The sequence below is a fragment of the Apium graveolens genome, chromosome 7, assembly GCF_009905375.1.
Source record: "Apium graveolens cultivar Ventura chromosome 7, ASM990537v1, whole genome shotgun sequence".
NCBI lineage: Eukaryota > Viridiplantae > Streptophyta > Magnoliopsida > Apiales > Apiaceae > Apium > Apium graveolens.
The window spans coordinates 57,606,471-57,623,328 of NC_133653.1; the positions used below are offsets into that span (position 1 = coordinate 57,606,471).

The 16,858-nt window shown below is 34.7% G+C and overlaps 1 non-coding gene across 1 annotated transcript; it reads left to right on the plus strand.

Annotated features, from left to right (window-relative positions):
- Positions 1-4,023: 4,023 nt before the first annotated feature.
- Positions 4,024-4,130, plus strand: LOC141675943 (small nucleolar RNA R71). Its single transcript, XR_012556566.1, has one exon. It is a non-coding gene; the product is annotated as a small nucleolar RNA R71 (small nucleolar RNA).
- The last annotated feature ends 12,728 nt before the right edge of the window (positions 4,131-16,858 follow it).

Below are 16,858 nucleotides of genomic sequence, written 5' to 3' on the forward strand. Positions count from 1 at the left end.
ACCCGAGGTGTTCCAAACCTTGTGAAAATTTGCTTATGAAGAAAATTTAGCACTGCCTTTGCATCATTTGTCGGTAAAGCTTTAACTTCGACCCATTTTGAGACATAATCGACTGCCAGCAAGATGTACTGATTATTGCAAGACGAGATAAAAGGCCCCATGAAATCGATTCCCCATACATCAAAGACCTCGACTTCAAGCATCACATTTAATGGCATTTCATCCTTCCTTGACAAATTTCCCACTCTTTGGCAACGATCACACCTTAAAACAAACTGATGAGCATCCTTGAACAAAGTAGGCCAGAAAAAACCTGCTTGTAGAATACGAGCTGTCGTCTTCTCACCTCCATAGTGTCCACCATAAACCGTGGAATGGCAGTCTCGTAATATCCCCTCCGTCTCACAGAACGGGATACATCTCCTGATGATCTGGTCAGCTCCCTGTCTAAACAAATATGGTTCATCCCACATATACCACTTCACCTCATGCAGAAACTTCTTCTTTTGAGCGGATGTCAAATTAAGAGGCATTATATTGCTGACGAGATAGTTTACAATATCTGCAAACCATGGTTCTTCCTCCTGAATTGCAAACAACTGCTCATCCGGAAAAGATTCATTGATTAACGTCCTATCTTGTGAAGTAGAATCGGGATTCTCCAACCTAGAGAGATGGTCAGATACTTAATTCTCAGTACCTTTTCTATTTTTGATCTCTAACTCAAATTCCTGAAGTAAAAGCACCCAACGAATGAGTCTCGGCTTCGAATCCTTCTTAGAAACCAGATAGCGAATAGCTGCATGATCAGTGAATACTGTTACTTTCGTACCAAGCAGATAAGATCAAAATTTCTCAAAGTCAAAGACTATAGCCAAAAGCTCCTTCTCAGTAGTGGTGTAGTTCAATTGGGCACCATTTAAAGTCTTACTCGCATAGTAGACCACATGGAAGAGATTTTTCTTGCGCTGTCCCAGAACTGCACCTACCACATAATCACTCGCATCACACATCATCTCAAACGGTTCTGTCCAATCTGGTGCTGTAATAACTGGTGCAGTGATCAAACTCTTCTTGAGAGTCTCGAATGCTGCCAAACATTCATCATCAAATTTGAACGGCACATCTTTCTCAAGCAAATTGCATAACGGCTTAGATATCTTTGAAAAGTCCTTGATGAATCGCCGATAAAAACCCGTATGACCAAGAAAACTACGGATTCCTTTCACAGAATTAGGTGGGGGAAGATTTTCAATGACTCCCACCTTGGCCTTGTCCACCTCCAGACCCTTGCTAGAGACCTTATGCCCAAGGATAATGCCTTCACGCACCATAAAATGACATTTCTCCCAATTAAGCACCAAATTAGTTTCCACGCATCTTTTGAGTACGGCGCGCAGATTATTCAAACATTCATCATATGAGTGTCCAAAGACGGAGAAGTCATCCATGAACACTTCGATGTTATTTCCAATTATGTCAGAGAATATAGCCATCATACATCTCTGAAAAGTGGTCGGGGCGCCATATAACCCAAACGAAACTCTGCGAAAAGCAAATGTGCCAAATGGACAAGTGAAGGTAGTCTTTTCCTGATCCTCTGGTGCAATACAAATCTGATTATACCCGGAATAACCATCCAGAAGACAAAAATACTCATGACCCGCCAATCTGTCAAGCATTTGATCAATAAATGGAAGGGGGAGGTGATCCTTCCTTGTGGCTTTGTTCAATTTTCTATAATCCATGCATACTCTCCATCCTGTAACTATTCGAGTAGGGATGAGCTCATTCTTTTCATTTGCGACCACAGTGATACCTCCCTTCTTAGGTACACATTGTACGGGGCTCAACCACGAGCTGTCAGAAATAGGATAAATGATGCCTGCATCTAGCCATTTCAGAATTTCTTTCTTCACCACCTCCTTCATGATGGGATTCAGTCTTCGCTGCTGTTCCACAGTTGGCTTACTACCTTCCTCTAGCAGAATTTTATGCATACAATATGAAGGACTTATCCCCTTGATGTCTGCTATGGTCCATCCTATAGCCGATTTGAATTCTCTCAAAATCCTTAAGAGCTTGTCTTCCTCACTACCTGAAAGGTCAGATGAAATAATAACAGGTAACGTAGATGAATCACCTAAAAAAGCATACCTCAAGTGTTCAGGTAATGGTTTGAGCTCCAAGGTAGGTGCTTCCTCTATTGATGGTTTGAGCTTCCCTTCAGCATTCTTAAGGTCAGAAGTACCAAGAGATTCAAATGGTATGTCCAGCTTTCGCTTCCATGGAGAAGCGTTCAGATATTGTAATTGCTCGTTGCTATCTTCATCATCACTGTCAAAATCCCCCACTAAGGCCTTTTCCAATGCATCAGACATTAGCATGTGATCGAGTTCCGAAGTAACCGCAGTATCAATCACATCCACTTTTAAGCACTCCTCATCTTCTGTAGGGAATTTCATTGCCTTGAATACATTGAAGGTCACATCTTGATCTTGGACCCGCATAGTAAGTTCACCTTTTTGCACATCTATCATGGTACGGCCAGTAGCCAAGAAAGGCCTCCCCAAGATTATGGGAATCTTCTTATCTTCCTCAAAATCCAGAATAACAAAATCTGCTGGAAAGAAGAGCTTATCCACTTTGACGAGCACATCCTCAACTATGCCCCTTGGGTAAGTAATGGAACGGTCAGCCAATTATAGTGACATGTACGTGGGTTTTGGATCAGGCAGATCCAGTTTTTTAAAGATCGACAACGGCATCAGATTAATGCTTGCTCTCAAATCACAAAGGCACTTGTCAAACGTCAGATTGCCAATTGTGCAAGGAATGGTGAAGCTTCCTGGATCTTTCAGTTTTGGTGGTAACTTTTGTTGCAGAACAGCGCTGCATTCTGCCGTGAGAGCAACGGTTTCAAGGTCATCCAGTTTCACCTTCCTTGAAAGAATAGTCTTCATAAACTTTGCATAACTAGGCATTTGTTCCAGAGCCTCAGCGAAAGGTATATTGATGTGAAGTTTCTTGAACACCTCCAGAAACTTCCCGAACTGTCTATCCAGCTTTTGTTGCTGCAATCTCTTAGGAAAAGGTGGTGGAGGATAGAGCTGTTTCTCCCCTGTATTAGCCTCAGGCAGAGTGTGTTCAACAGTAGTCTTCCTTGGTTCCGCCGCTTTCTCCTTTTGCTTAGATTCTTCACCTCTAATTTCAGCTTCTACTTCTTTTACCTTTTCAGCATCAGCTACTTTTCCAGACCTTAAGGTAATAGCCTTTACTTGCTCTTTAGCTTCCTTCCTGCCTGGTACTTCCGTGTCACTGGGAAGAGTGCCAGGTTGACGATTGAGCACTGCATTGGCTAATTGACCAATTTGATTTTCCAAGGTCTTGATAGAAACCGCCTGACTCTTGCACAACAGCTTAAGTTCCTCAAAATCAGCACTAGTAGGTGCAGCTGCACTTCCCTGTTGAGGATATGATTGCCTTGTAGCATACTGCTGTGGTTGCTGGAATCCAGGTGGGTTAAACTGTTTACTCACTCCTTGCTGATATGGTGGCTGAATAGCATTCTGATTATTCCCCCAACTGAAATTTGGATGATTTCTGTTGTTAGGATGATAGGTCGCTGGCACAGGCTGCTGTTGTCGCTGATAATTATTCACATACTGAACAGATTCGTTTACAAGAGAACACTGATCCGTAGCATGAGAACCTGCACAAAGCTCACAAACCATAGCTATTTGATTAACTCCATACGTAGCCAAAGAATCAACCTTCATTGATAGCGCTTGGAGCTGGGCTGCAATAGCGGTGGCTGCATCAACTTCCAGAATACCTGCTACCTTGCCTGACGTCATCCTCTGAGTTGGGTTTTGATGCTCATTTGCAGCCATCGTCTCGATAAGATTATACGCCTCAGTATAGCTTTTAGCCCATAAGGCGCCTCCAGCTGCTGCATCGAGCATGGGCCGAGATTGGGCCCCCAAACCATTATAGAAACAAGTGATCACCATCCAATCCGGCATTCCATGATTTGGACATTTTCTCAACATTTCCTTGTAGCGTTCCCAAGCCTCGCACATAGATTCTGTAGGTTGCTGCGCAAACTGAGTAAGAGCACTCCTCATAGCAGCAGTCTTTGCCATCGGATAAAACTTCACCAGAAACTTTTGCGCAAGATCTTGCCACGTAGTGATGGACCCAGCTGGTTCAGAATGTAACCAGTCTTTAGCCTTGTCCCTTAGTGAGAATGGGAAAAGCCTCAACTTGATAGCCTCATCAGTCACGCCATTATACTTAAAAGTGCTGCAGATCTCGACAAAATTCCTTATGTGCATGTTGGGGTCTTCAGTTGCCGCTCCTCCAAAAGAAACAGAATTATGCACCATCTGAATAGTGCCCGGCTTGATTTCAAAGGTGTTAGCTTGAATAGCCGGATGAAGGATGCTTAACTGAATGTCATCAATTTTAGGCCGAGAAAAATCCATAAGAGCTGGATCAGCTTGAACAATACGATCTCCCATATTTACTGGTTCTTTCTGCTCAGTTCCTGAATCTGAATCCTCAAAATCTAACTTCTCCGGAATATCAAGAACTTCGTCTGTCTCCTCAGCTGTATATAAAGTCCTCTTGCGAGCACGAGAACGAGTTTGCATAAACGCTTGCTAAAGTACCTGAAACACAACCGAAAAGAGTAAGTAACTACTACGTCCTAATCACTGAGTCCTAATGACCAATGATGGTAAGTACATAAACTAAACAAATACGCCGAGTCCCCGGCAGCGGCGCCAAAAACTTGTTAGGGCGAAAACACGCGCTAATATTCACACAAGTATACGCGTTCGCAAGTAATATAGAATACTTTCTAGTTCGTTCCCTCAGAGACTCAGACTAAATTATTGTCTAATTAAACTCACTCACCAATGTATGATTACTTCTCAATGTTAAGATAATAACACTTAAAATTGTTGATTAAATATTAACTATAATTAACTACTTAATTAACCACTTAACTAACACTTCAATTTATCAATAATAAAACACTCATGAGATCACAACTTCATTATTACTTCCTTCTATAGCCATTGTTATTACCTTTAGCATGTGACAGTGATGATATTAATCGAATAACACGAAACTGATAAAAGCCAACTTTCATTGTACTAATACCATTCTACCAAGCATCCACAATTAAGATAGAAGTTGAATAGTCATCAATTATGTTGAGTTCCTATATGTCTACAGAAATTGACAACACAACGATTTAAGCACAAGTTATTCCTTTTGATTACATAGGGCAAATAAAACTGTTAGAGTTACCCACTAATCATGCTCAACGTACATGAACCTATGCTAGCATGGCAAGTTCTAAATCTCAAGATCCACCGTCGCTTCACAAGAGATTAACACCCTATCTTATATGTTCGCGACGCACATAAGACGAATACGCACAACCAATACTAGATATCAAGCAATCATCACACACTAAAGTATTAAACAATTAACTAAAGAATTCCATAATAAATCCGTTACAACCCCATGATCACGATTAGCCCATAATAGAACTTATCGCCATCATGGGTTCATATGAAATCATGATAAACAAACACAAGAAAATAATAACTAAACTAATTATATTAAAACAGAGTACGTCACAAGAGTAAATAAGTCAAAGCAAGAAAACTAGCATCCAACGTTACAACGAAACAAGAATCACAAGAAAATATGCTTCCTCTTCGTTGCGGTGTGCTAAATCAGTCTTCTTCCTTATCTCCTTCGCTTCTTGCGTAAAACACAATCTAAAACATAATCCCCTTAATACTCTCTGTGAAAACGTCTCAAATCTACCTATATAATAGTCCCATAAAACTCAGATTACATAGAAGTTGGAAGCCAAACAGAAGTAGAAATCTAAAATAATTTATCTTTTTCCCCGACCCTGCGCGGCCGCTCAGCATTGCTGCGCGGGCGCGCAGGCCTCTACTGGAAAAAATCCAGGTTTGCTCCGTTTCTTCGCCGTAATCTGCCCATTCCTTTCCTCTCGCAATGGTGAACACATGCCAAGGCTTATTCTTGATGATTCCTCCCCCGAAATGCAACTAATACCCTGAAATGCATAAACACTAGAAAAACGCATCAAATACACAAAATACTTGATTTCAAGACACAAATTTAAGCCATTTTAAGACGTTCTAAGTGGTATAAAATGCCACTTATCATATCTCATGTAACTTTATTCTGGAACCAAATGCTAAGTTGTCCCGATAATTTTGTGTATTTTTATGACTAAACATAATAGTCATATGGCTATATTATTAATCACCTCAAGTAGTGCTAAAAATTAAATAGAAGAAAGAAAAGTCATATTACAACTGCTTGAAACAAGAAGCAATTTACAGTCGAACAATTAGTCAGGATCCTACTTTGTGTTGCTAGTGTGGAGCACAACTAGAGTTGCATAAAAACCATATTGGATACTGATCAATTTCTCATGTTTAACTTTCTCCACGATGAATCCATTTTTAACCACATCAATCACATTCGCGCCTTTAACCGTGGACATGCGGTGAGCTACTACTACTGTTGTCCGATTCACCATCACCTAATCTAGTGCATCTTGTACAACTCTCTATGATTCAGCATCTAAAGCACTTGTAGCTTCGTCTAAAAGTAGTATCTTCGGACTTTTGACTATAGCACGAGCAATGGCAACAAGCTTCTTCTGCCTACCGGATAACTGTATTCCTCTCTCCCACCTCAGTATCATACCCCTACAAGTTTCCATCAAATAAATATGGCATCAGACCTAATCTTAATTTCTTGCAATTTTTTTTATCAATGTAATATAAACTTGGTTCAGTTGTGTATTTCTCTAACCTGTTGTAATCCGGCTATGAACTGATGAACATTGGATTTTTCTGCTACAACTATAACTTCAGCTTCAGTTGCATCCCCACCCTTACCATAAGCAATGTTGCTCTAATTATATCATTAAACAAGGCTGGTTCTTGGCTTACAAGCCCCATCTCTTGCGTTAACCACTTCAATTATAAATTCGTATCTCGACCCCATCAAGTGTAAAGTTACCTGAGTTTGGATCATAAAATCTTTCCAGAATTGCAATCACAATTGATTTCCTGCTTCCACTTTCTCCAACTAAAGCAATTGTCTGTAACACTACCAAAATCTTGAAAGTAAGAATGTCTTGCCTTGCCACTTCAAATTGTCAAGCTACGGTCTCGCAAAATTTGAACATCGGGTCGAGTTGGATATATGAAGCTTAGGTGGTGTAACTGTATGTCTCCATTTAAATGTGTTATTGTAACACTGGATTCTTCATTAAGGTCTATTTCCGACTTTCTGTCTAGGATGACAAAAATAGATACAGCAGTTGTTCTAGCTTTGAATGAATCTGATGCTACATAACTTGATTGAGAAATACTGATAGCTGCCAGTGCAAAAAAAACCCTGCAATGTAAGTAAAATCTCACAATATTCGAATTATCTATATTTAGACTTGAATTACTAACAAACGTGTGGAAAATAAAGGCTCTTACACGATATGGACGTGATGTAAGTTTCCCAATAGTAATACTATCAACTCAGACCAATGTTTCTGCAGATGATCGATGTAGGCAACCTTGGCAATAACTTGTGATGTAGTTGATCAAGTACATCGCGCATGGGAAGAAATTATCTTGAGCAAACATGTCTTGATATGCTCCTTTACAACTACATCAACTACATCAAGTGACAGCCATTCTCGAAATTTAATAGCTGTGATGTCACAAAGCAGAAGAAATATATTAAAAGACCATTGTATTAAGGTCATTAGTCTAACATGGAGAACATTGGCACATTTGTGCACACCCATACAAAATTCAGCAACTATGTATCATATTTCAAAATGATATATAATGTAGAAGTTAGAAATTCTAAACACGTGACACAACCTTACTCTTGAATCATCAAATATTTGTGTACAAAATATAATAAAATTTAAGAGAAAAATAATTAGAATCTTTTAAAAAAGAAGCTTAAGTAACAAACACGGCCAAGCACGCGGTTTTTGACAATTATAAAGTATAATATCGAAGGTGCCTCTTAAAATATAGAAAATAGGACTAGAAAAAAATCATTATTTCTATTACTAATATTTATATAAAAAAATACCAAAATGTAAAAAAAGACCTTAAAAATTAGAAAGTATAAAAACATAAATTATGCACTAGAAATATAAACAATAAAATGCGATAATAGTATTACAAATAAAAAACTATAAAATAAGAATATATACATTGAACTTCTATACAATAGAATCTATTTTTTTAATATATTAGCCAAATAAACTAGTTAATTTAATTCTATAGTAGATTCACAAAACCTGTTTAAAATTTTGAGCATAAGATTTTAATATGGATAAAAAAACCTAAACGTTAAAAGAAATCTAAAGGTCAGATCTAAAGCAATCTCAGGAAGCACCGCAAATTGCAACACATTAGCGGATAGCAACATTTGCTTCTACTTTAATATCATAACACAATATTCGAAAATAATAGAATAACTTAAAACTACCAGAAGCACTATAGTCGTTACGCAGTTGAGAAAAACGATCAGCACTTTCCAAAACAAGCTACAAAATCATATTTTATAATTATAAACTTTCAATTCTAATTTAAAATCATTAAATGATTATGCAAAACATACTATAATTAAATTCTAAAATGTAAATAAATTGAAACAAAGATCAAATAAGAAAGTTTGAAAATGGTTCCAATATAGAATCACACGTAAAATAAAAAAAATCAATTTAATTGATTATTTACTATGTAAACATTATGATTCCCCGGTAGAATCATAAGATTTACATCAAGTTCATATCTTGATAAATTTCAAATTAAACTCCCTATAAAGTCTAATATAGAAGCAATTTTTTTGCACCTGAACAGAGAGACACAAATAAATACGTAACTTAAAGCCAGTCTAACATATAGGATGTGTAACTAAATTAATGCTTTTTATATTTATACATTCAAATACAATTTAAGTAGATTCTACAAAAAAAATCAAATTTAAGTATATTATTTTGCAACGAAAGACTTAGGTATATGATTTGTTCCTCTAGTTATGTACATTTGATTCTACATTCGAACTATTCTCTTAGGAAAATTTCAATAAGATAAATAGTAATAAAATAATGCCACTGCAACAAAAATTGATTCTACATTCTACATGTATCTATAAAATTTTATATGATTCCACTTAGACCACAAATATTGGCGTTAACTGTTAGTGAAAACATCAAGCAACTCAATTTTCAATCATAATTAACCTCCAAAAAATCAAATATGGCCTTCATTTTTATTATGATGCATACAGTTTCATATAAAAAATCTCAATTTAATGAATTTAGTAGTAGAATCAAACTTCACTATAAAAGTGTAACCTTTAGGAACTTAAATTCATCGAGACGAATTTAAATTCAACAATCATTAGGACAAAAAAGTAAAGAGGAAGAGAGAAAGCTAATAAAAACAGAATTTCAATTATAGAATCAAAAACTTGAACTTGATTGAGATAGAGACATACTTTTCACTAAAGTTGCAGAGATCGAGATGATTACATGGAGATAGAAATCGTCAGAGATATATGAGCTTATATTCACAGAGAGAATAGATACAATGATTGAGAAATTGCCGGAGTAATTCATCGGAGAGAGATGAAGTCAGAGAGATATTAATATGTAAGAGCTTTTGTGTATTTATTTTTCATTTAATTATAAAAACTATATGAGCCGTTAGATCTGTTTGTCATCCTGTGGCCGAGATTGATTGGGTAAGTACTCCACGGTACTCCATATAATGTGGTACTCCATGGAGTATTAGCCTATATATATAATACTTTATTTTTATTTTATATATTTAATTGAATCGAACTCGAGCTGAACCGATCATATTTCAAGTTTTTATAAAATTAGGTAAAAATAAATCGATTTTTTGAGACGAGCTTGAGCCTAACGAATTTATACGAGTCGAGTTTCGAACTTAAAAATTAAGTTTCGGTGTAACTCGAGATTGAGTTCAAGCCTAAATATTTTTAATCGAGTTAGAGCCGAGACTGACATTATTCGATTCAGCTCGGCTAATTAAGTACATTAAGAGCATCTCCACGAAACTCCTCATCTCTACTCTATATATAATATATAATATTAGCTCATAGTGAGTTAATGTGTGTTATTCTCCAACAATGCTCTGTATATGAACTCTTAATTAATATTTTATTATTAAATGGAAGTTAAATTCATAGAGGACAAAAGATAGTGGAGAGAGAAATATATTGTTTTCATTAATATATAATATACAATTATTTAAGAGTGAGAAATAAGAGCATCTCCAACAAGCTATTTATATGGACTCTTAAGTTTAAAAATAGAGAGTGATGCTAAAGTTTGAGCTCCAAGAGATTCTTAGAGGTCTTTAAAAGCTTAAGAGCATCTCCAAGAGACTCTTCATCTCTACTCTGAATATAATATATAATATTGGCTCCTAGTGTGTTAATGTGTGTTATTCTCCAACAATGCTCTTTATATGAACTCTTAATTAATTTTTTTAATATTAAATAGAAGTTGAATTCATAAAGGACAAAAGATAGTGGAGAGAGAAAGAGATTATTTTCATTAATATATAATATAACTAGGGACCTTTGACCGCGCGCTATGCGTGCTAGCAAAAAAAATAAATTTTATTAATTTTTACTATCCGCACCAAATAAATATTTTTACCAATTTTTTTTATAATTTGAATAGTTTATTTTTCGTTGAAAATAATGGTGTCGAGTTTAGGTAAAAGTCTGTCAAATAATATTGCCATGAATAGTTTAGTCAATACCAAAATTAAATAATGTGATTTAATTTAATGAAAAAAATATACATACAATACAACAATCACATTCATTCTTAGATGACATCACATATTCTGCATCTAAAAAAGTATGTATAGCGACAAGTTATTAAAGATTTTCCAAACGTATGTACTGTATTGATATAAAACATAATTATAGAATTATTTGATTTTAATAAAAATACGTTAATAGAGCATTTATATTTCCATTAATTTATAAGGAAAAGTATAATATGAATAATACAGTTTTTAGGATGGACAAAATACTTGAATAATATACAAACATATTCCAAAAACAAAAAGAAAAAGCAAATCAACATAAGGTGTACAAAACTCACTTACAATTCATACACTCTCTCTTTCAATTTGAATCAGACAAAACTCACTTACAATTCGTACACTCTCTCTTTCAGTTTGAAGCTGATTCAAGGAATTTATGTTTAGAGCTTGAAGTGCTACATTCACTACTATAACTAATCCATACCATTTCATCGGGGGTACTCATTCCGAAAGAAGTAAGTTTTTCAATTCTCTTTTACGTATTCTCATTGTTAGAATAAGTATTTGATGTTAGATTGATCGTTGAATGTAAGTTGATGCCGAGATGGATCTAAAAGAAGTTCAGATATGTTTTATTTGTACAAATATGAGTGATTTTTACAGAAAGGGGGAATTGGTATGTATTAGCATGTAGCTCTGTACTTTGTTAAAGTTCAATTGCTCGTTGTGTGATAATTATAATTGTTATATATTAGAGTATCTGTTTTGCTTACTTTGTTCAAATTATGCAGTTTCTGCCATTGCCATTTTATGTAAACTATGGTAGTCACCACCCTGCTGAGGTTAAGTTGTTAGGACCCTTGAATAATATTTGGACGGGAAAATATCCGAGAAACCCTAAGAGCATCCAAGATCTGTCTGATATGATGAATTTCTACTTAATAAAGCCCTACCACATGGTTCTACTGGAATATGAAGGAGGATCGCAGTTCAAATTTCAAGTATATAATCTGTATACGGTGGAAATGAAATATACAGAAGTGGCATGGGATTCTGACTTGACCTGGACTGATACCGAGCTAGAAAGACTGAGTACCACTTTTTGTTATAATGCCACAACTTATTTCTACACTGTTCAGCACATACTTATTGAAGGCAAACATTTGTTGGGCACATCATTCACAGAGGTAACAAATAGACTTTCATATTTACATATTTATTTTATAACATTGTGGTTTTTTTAATGTGTTGTCTCTAATAGTTTTGTACCATCTATATTACCAATTCAGATACTTGTGACAAATTTGGGCTATGTGAAAAGTCTCCAGTCATTATATTTTGTTTTGAGGATCAAGAATGGCCTATACATGTAAAATGGGTTCCTGACGCAATCCTTTTTACTAATGAGTGGAATTGGTTCATTCGAGATACACAAATTAAAATTGGTGATACCATTGCTCTCTACCATACTGACTAAACACTGAAGTTTTTAAAATATGTTTTTTGATGAATCTGTCATTCCAAAAGATGGAACTTATGGAGGTATCTTGTCAATAACAACTTCTATTTAAAAACCCGAGATTTTGAAATTATTTCCCGTGTTGCATTTTAACAGGTGAGGCAGATGATGTTCAACATTATGCCAAGTTTTTTAAGGTTATTACAGATCATATGTTAGAGTTTGGGGAACTGGTATGTTTGTACTTTGTTCTTATTTTATAAAGAGTCAATCACTAAAATGAGGTGTTGCAGTAATTGATAACCTTACTATGCAGGAAGTACCACATGTGTTTTACTGTCATCATGGTACAAAACTTACCAATAACTTAAAGATTTTTCTCGGTGGTGGAATGAGTGCAAAATTTAAACTCTGTTTTGTGGAGAAAAAGATTTATGGGATGAATCAGTTTTTACGGAAGTATGTTGTACGTGAGGGTTATTTATGTTTTTTAAATATTGCGGTAGTTCAGACTTTCAGATTTCTGTTTATGATACGACATGCATGAATCACCTTCGTCATTGTTGTGGAATATACCGCTTTGAAGATTTTATGTTTCCTTCATGTTTCGAAGAAGTAATTGAGATTGATGATAGTTTCGATGTAAAATCATAAGCACTTAATATTTTCTCTGTATGATACCAATAAGATATGAATGGTTTATGCGTTTGTAGGGTACTTTGAGTGTTAGTATTCAAGGGAATTCCCGAAATACGTTTCTTTATAAAAGTCTCTTTGTGTTTCATATTTGAACCTGTTTAATTTGGTCATAAATTTGTACATTTGGGAGTATTCTGATGATGAATTGGGGAGAAAATATTGGTTGTCAAAGACTCACTCCTAGATCAATGCTTATGATGAGAGATATAGAGACTTACAGTTAACAAAGTTTTAGGTAACTAACTTGCGGTTATTTAACTGCACATTATAGATATGCAGTTATCAATGTTTGGTGCTTATATAAGGGAAAGGTACATGACCTCACACATACAATCACATTAACAGAAACACCCTCTCTTACACCTTCTCTTATATAGCATCTAAAATGACTTCACGCAGTGCAAAGAGGAAACAATGGTCAGGGATTAAAAATGTGGCAATGGAAGAGTTGAATCAATTGGCTGTCACCTGCGCAGATTTCAACACTGATTTGGAAGATGCAAAAATTTTCTTCTCAGAGTTGTATGCATCCATGGAAAGTAGGCAATCTGATTTATTTGCTCGTTCGGTTGGCCTCCAGGAACAGTTAAAGTATTCTTTACATGTCTATTTCTTTTCATGTCTTACCAATTTCTGGACATATGCTTAATAATTTTATTTCTCTCCTTTACAACAAAATTAAAGATATTTTGCAGAATGGATCAAGGAAAAAACGTGGAGAATCATCCCAAAGCAGTGACGAAATTCCACCATCTTCTATGAGAAACCCACTCAGATTCCTAGGCGATACGTCCACCTCTCTGCGTGGTCATGAGACGACCTTGAAACTAAACGTTGCAAAAATGATGAATGGCTTTCAAAAGTTTGGCGATGGGTGGAAGGAACATCTTGATAATTTGAATGGTCAGGCTGATCAGTTGATTGAAGCAATTAGTAGAATTCGCATATTAATGGATGATTATAGTCGCAATATATGATTCATATTTCAGTAGATTATTAGAAGAATATTATTATGTTATTGTGTAATCAATGTTACTATAAATTAGTAACAATGTTATTATGCAAAAAGTGTTTGTAAGATTATTGGATCAAAGTGAACATTGTTGTTATCTATATTCAAATTACATCATTGTCTTCCAATCTACATGGAAAAGAGTATCATTCATTTTGTATATTATTTCCATTTATAATAGCAAGATGTAAAATTATATTTACATGTCATAAGTAAATATTGATTTCGGCAATGACATATAACAAATGATTAGATGAGTAAAATATTCATATGAGTCTACATTTAAATTTATTTTAATTCATAAGAGAAAGTTTGGCTGAATATTGAAATCTAAAAACAATCATCTTTAAAATGATAAAAACTCAAATGTAATGCAAAATAGCAGACATTCCAGAATACAATATGGCTAAATCTTATTATGAATAAATTGATTGCAAATGCGTAGGGAAGACTCCACGCCAAAAATAGTTTATTTAGACTGCTCCACCTAATATCCAATAAACACAATAGTACAAAACATGTTTATTAGAGTTTATACAACTCAATCATGTTTATATATCTCCCAATAGTAATAATTTACATTACCCAAAAAGTTTTTATACCTTTGCCTCAACACTTCAACAGCCGGATGATTAATATTGAAATAAATCTGCGAACATGATGAACTTCTTATCTGCAGAGAACCTATTAGAAGCAATTTACCAATAATATTTAGTTTACACCATGAAAAACAATGATAGTTTCTAGTAAAGGTATGTGGATTGACAGTAAATGGAACCATTATGGATTAGTGGCCTCATTGTTGTCAAGATCACTATTGGAGGACACACAACATTTCCTTCTAGTGTCGTTGCTACATCAACAATAAATTGATCCCAAGCACAAATCTTAACCACGTTGCTGATACCGAAACAAAGATAGACAATCATATAAACATTGGAAAATACTAATCAAAACTACATTTATTAGTGAAATCATGGTCTTACCTGCCATCAAATAACTCAAAACGAAGAAACTTTTTCTCACCAAATCGTGTATAAACTTGCTTTAGTGGTTCAATGTTTTGAGCCATGCCAATAATATCTATGCAATGTCATATAATTAGAATTTTTAAAGGATCATTTAAAATAAAAACAATTGTGTGATAAAATACAAAAATACCTATAGCATTTACAGGGGCACATGTTCAGAAAGTGACATTGCAAGTTCAGAAATCTCAGGAATAGTCTTAAGCTCAAACTTGTGCCTTGGAATGGTATTTACTTCAAAATGAACAAGATGGACAATGGTATCATGTGCGAAAATAATAATCTTATCAGAAGATACAGGTCTCAAAAGTCATGCAGGCTCCATTACTATAAATTTGTAAATATCATATGTGTTTCCTTCAAGTATGATATTGCTAACATCATGCCAAATCACATGATTGACAAATACAAAGACATGACAATCCTGCATAACATTGGCTCATTAAGAAACTCTTCTATATAAACATTGATCATATACTACTACTTTACAAAGTGAACGACATTACCTCAGAATCAAGCAAAATTAGATTAACACCTCGGAATTGTTGAATGCGAGAAAATGAAGACCACATTCGAGTAATACGTACACGAACCCTCCATTCAATCCTAGTGCTATCAACTGATGCAAGATTATTTTTCATGCCATCCATGAGAAAGATTAACAACAACCAACTGATTACTACATAATTTAAACACTCATAGAACATCTGTTAACCGTATATGTAAGAGGATTAGTATTAGAGCCGACAATTTCATACACGACACGATAGCACGACACGAAAATGACACGAAAACGATATGAAAAAATGGGTTTGGTTTGACATTTTTGGTACACGAACATGAAAATACACGAACACGAAAGTACACGGATGAATTTAGTGTCGGTTTTAGGTTTACACTTGGGTACACGACACAAAACGAAAGTACACGAAATAAATAAATATTTAAATAAATTTATCAAAATTATATGAATATATATATCTTACAATAATATTTTACATATTATATTTACAGAATATAGATACAAAATAGATTCAAATTTAAATTTCATAAGACTTGGCTATACTTTAGTTTTTATGACTTATTGACTTAAGACTCGACTAGTAAAAAATTAATATTTAAATATATATTTTATTTATCTTTATTTTCATTATTAATTTTAAATTATACGAAACGCGACATGAAACGTACACAATGAAGGTACACAAACACGAAACGAAACGAATCCTTAACGGTTCGGGTTTGGGTTAGACATTCATGACACAAAATACGAAAGTACACGACACGAAAGTACACGAAACGAATGAATTTCCAGCTCTAATTAGTATGTCAACCATGGATTTAGGTACATGATTGATCTTAATCCAGTTGGCGTAATCTTTACATATGAGTTTGTTAGGATTTGGGTTATGTATAACTAATCTAATATTCTAAAAATAATTAGAATAAGTTAACGTGGTATAACAATGTATACGACCTTAAAATTAGGCTAAATCGTTTAGTACAATATTTTCGGTAGTAATTTCTTCCTAAACATCTATTGCAAAAATAAAAAGCTTAACAGGTATGAAAATTAAGACAAAATATGACGGACATTTTTCTTTTAAGTATATTTCGTCAATTTGATGTTACCATTTTTTTAGTTAAATTACCAAAAATAGAAGCCAAACAGACGTGATTAAGTCTGTTTTGGTATGTATCTCCTATCCCATGATTTTTTTTCAATAATATCTAAAAACATGTACTACGTTTATACAGTTAA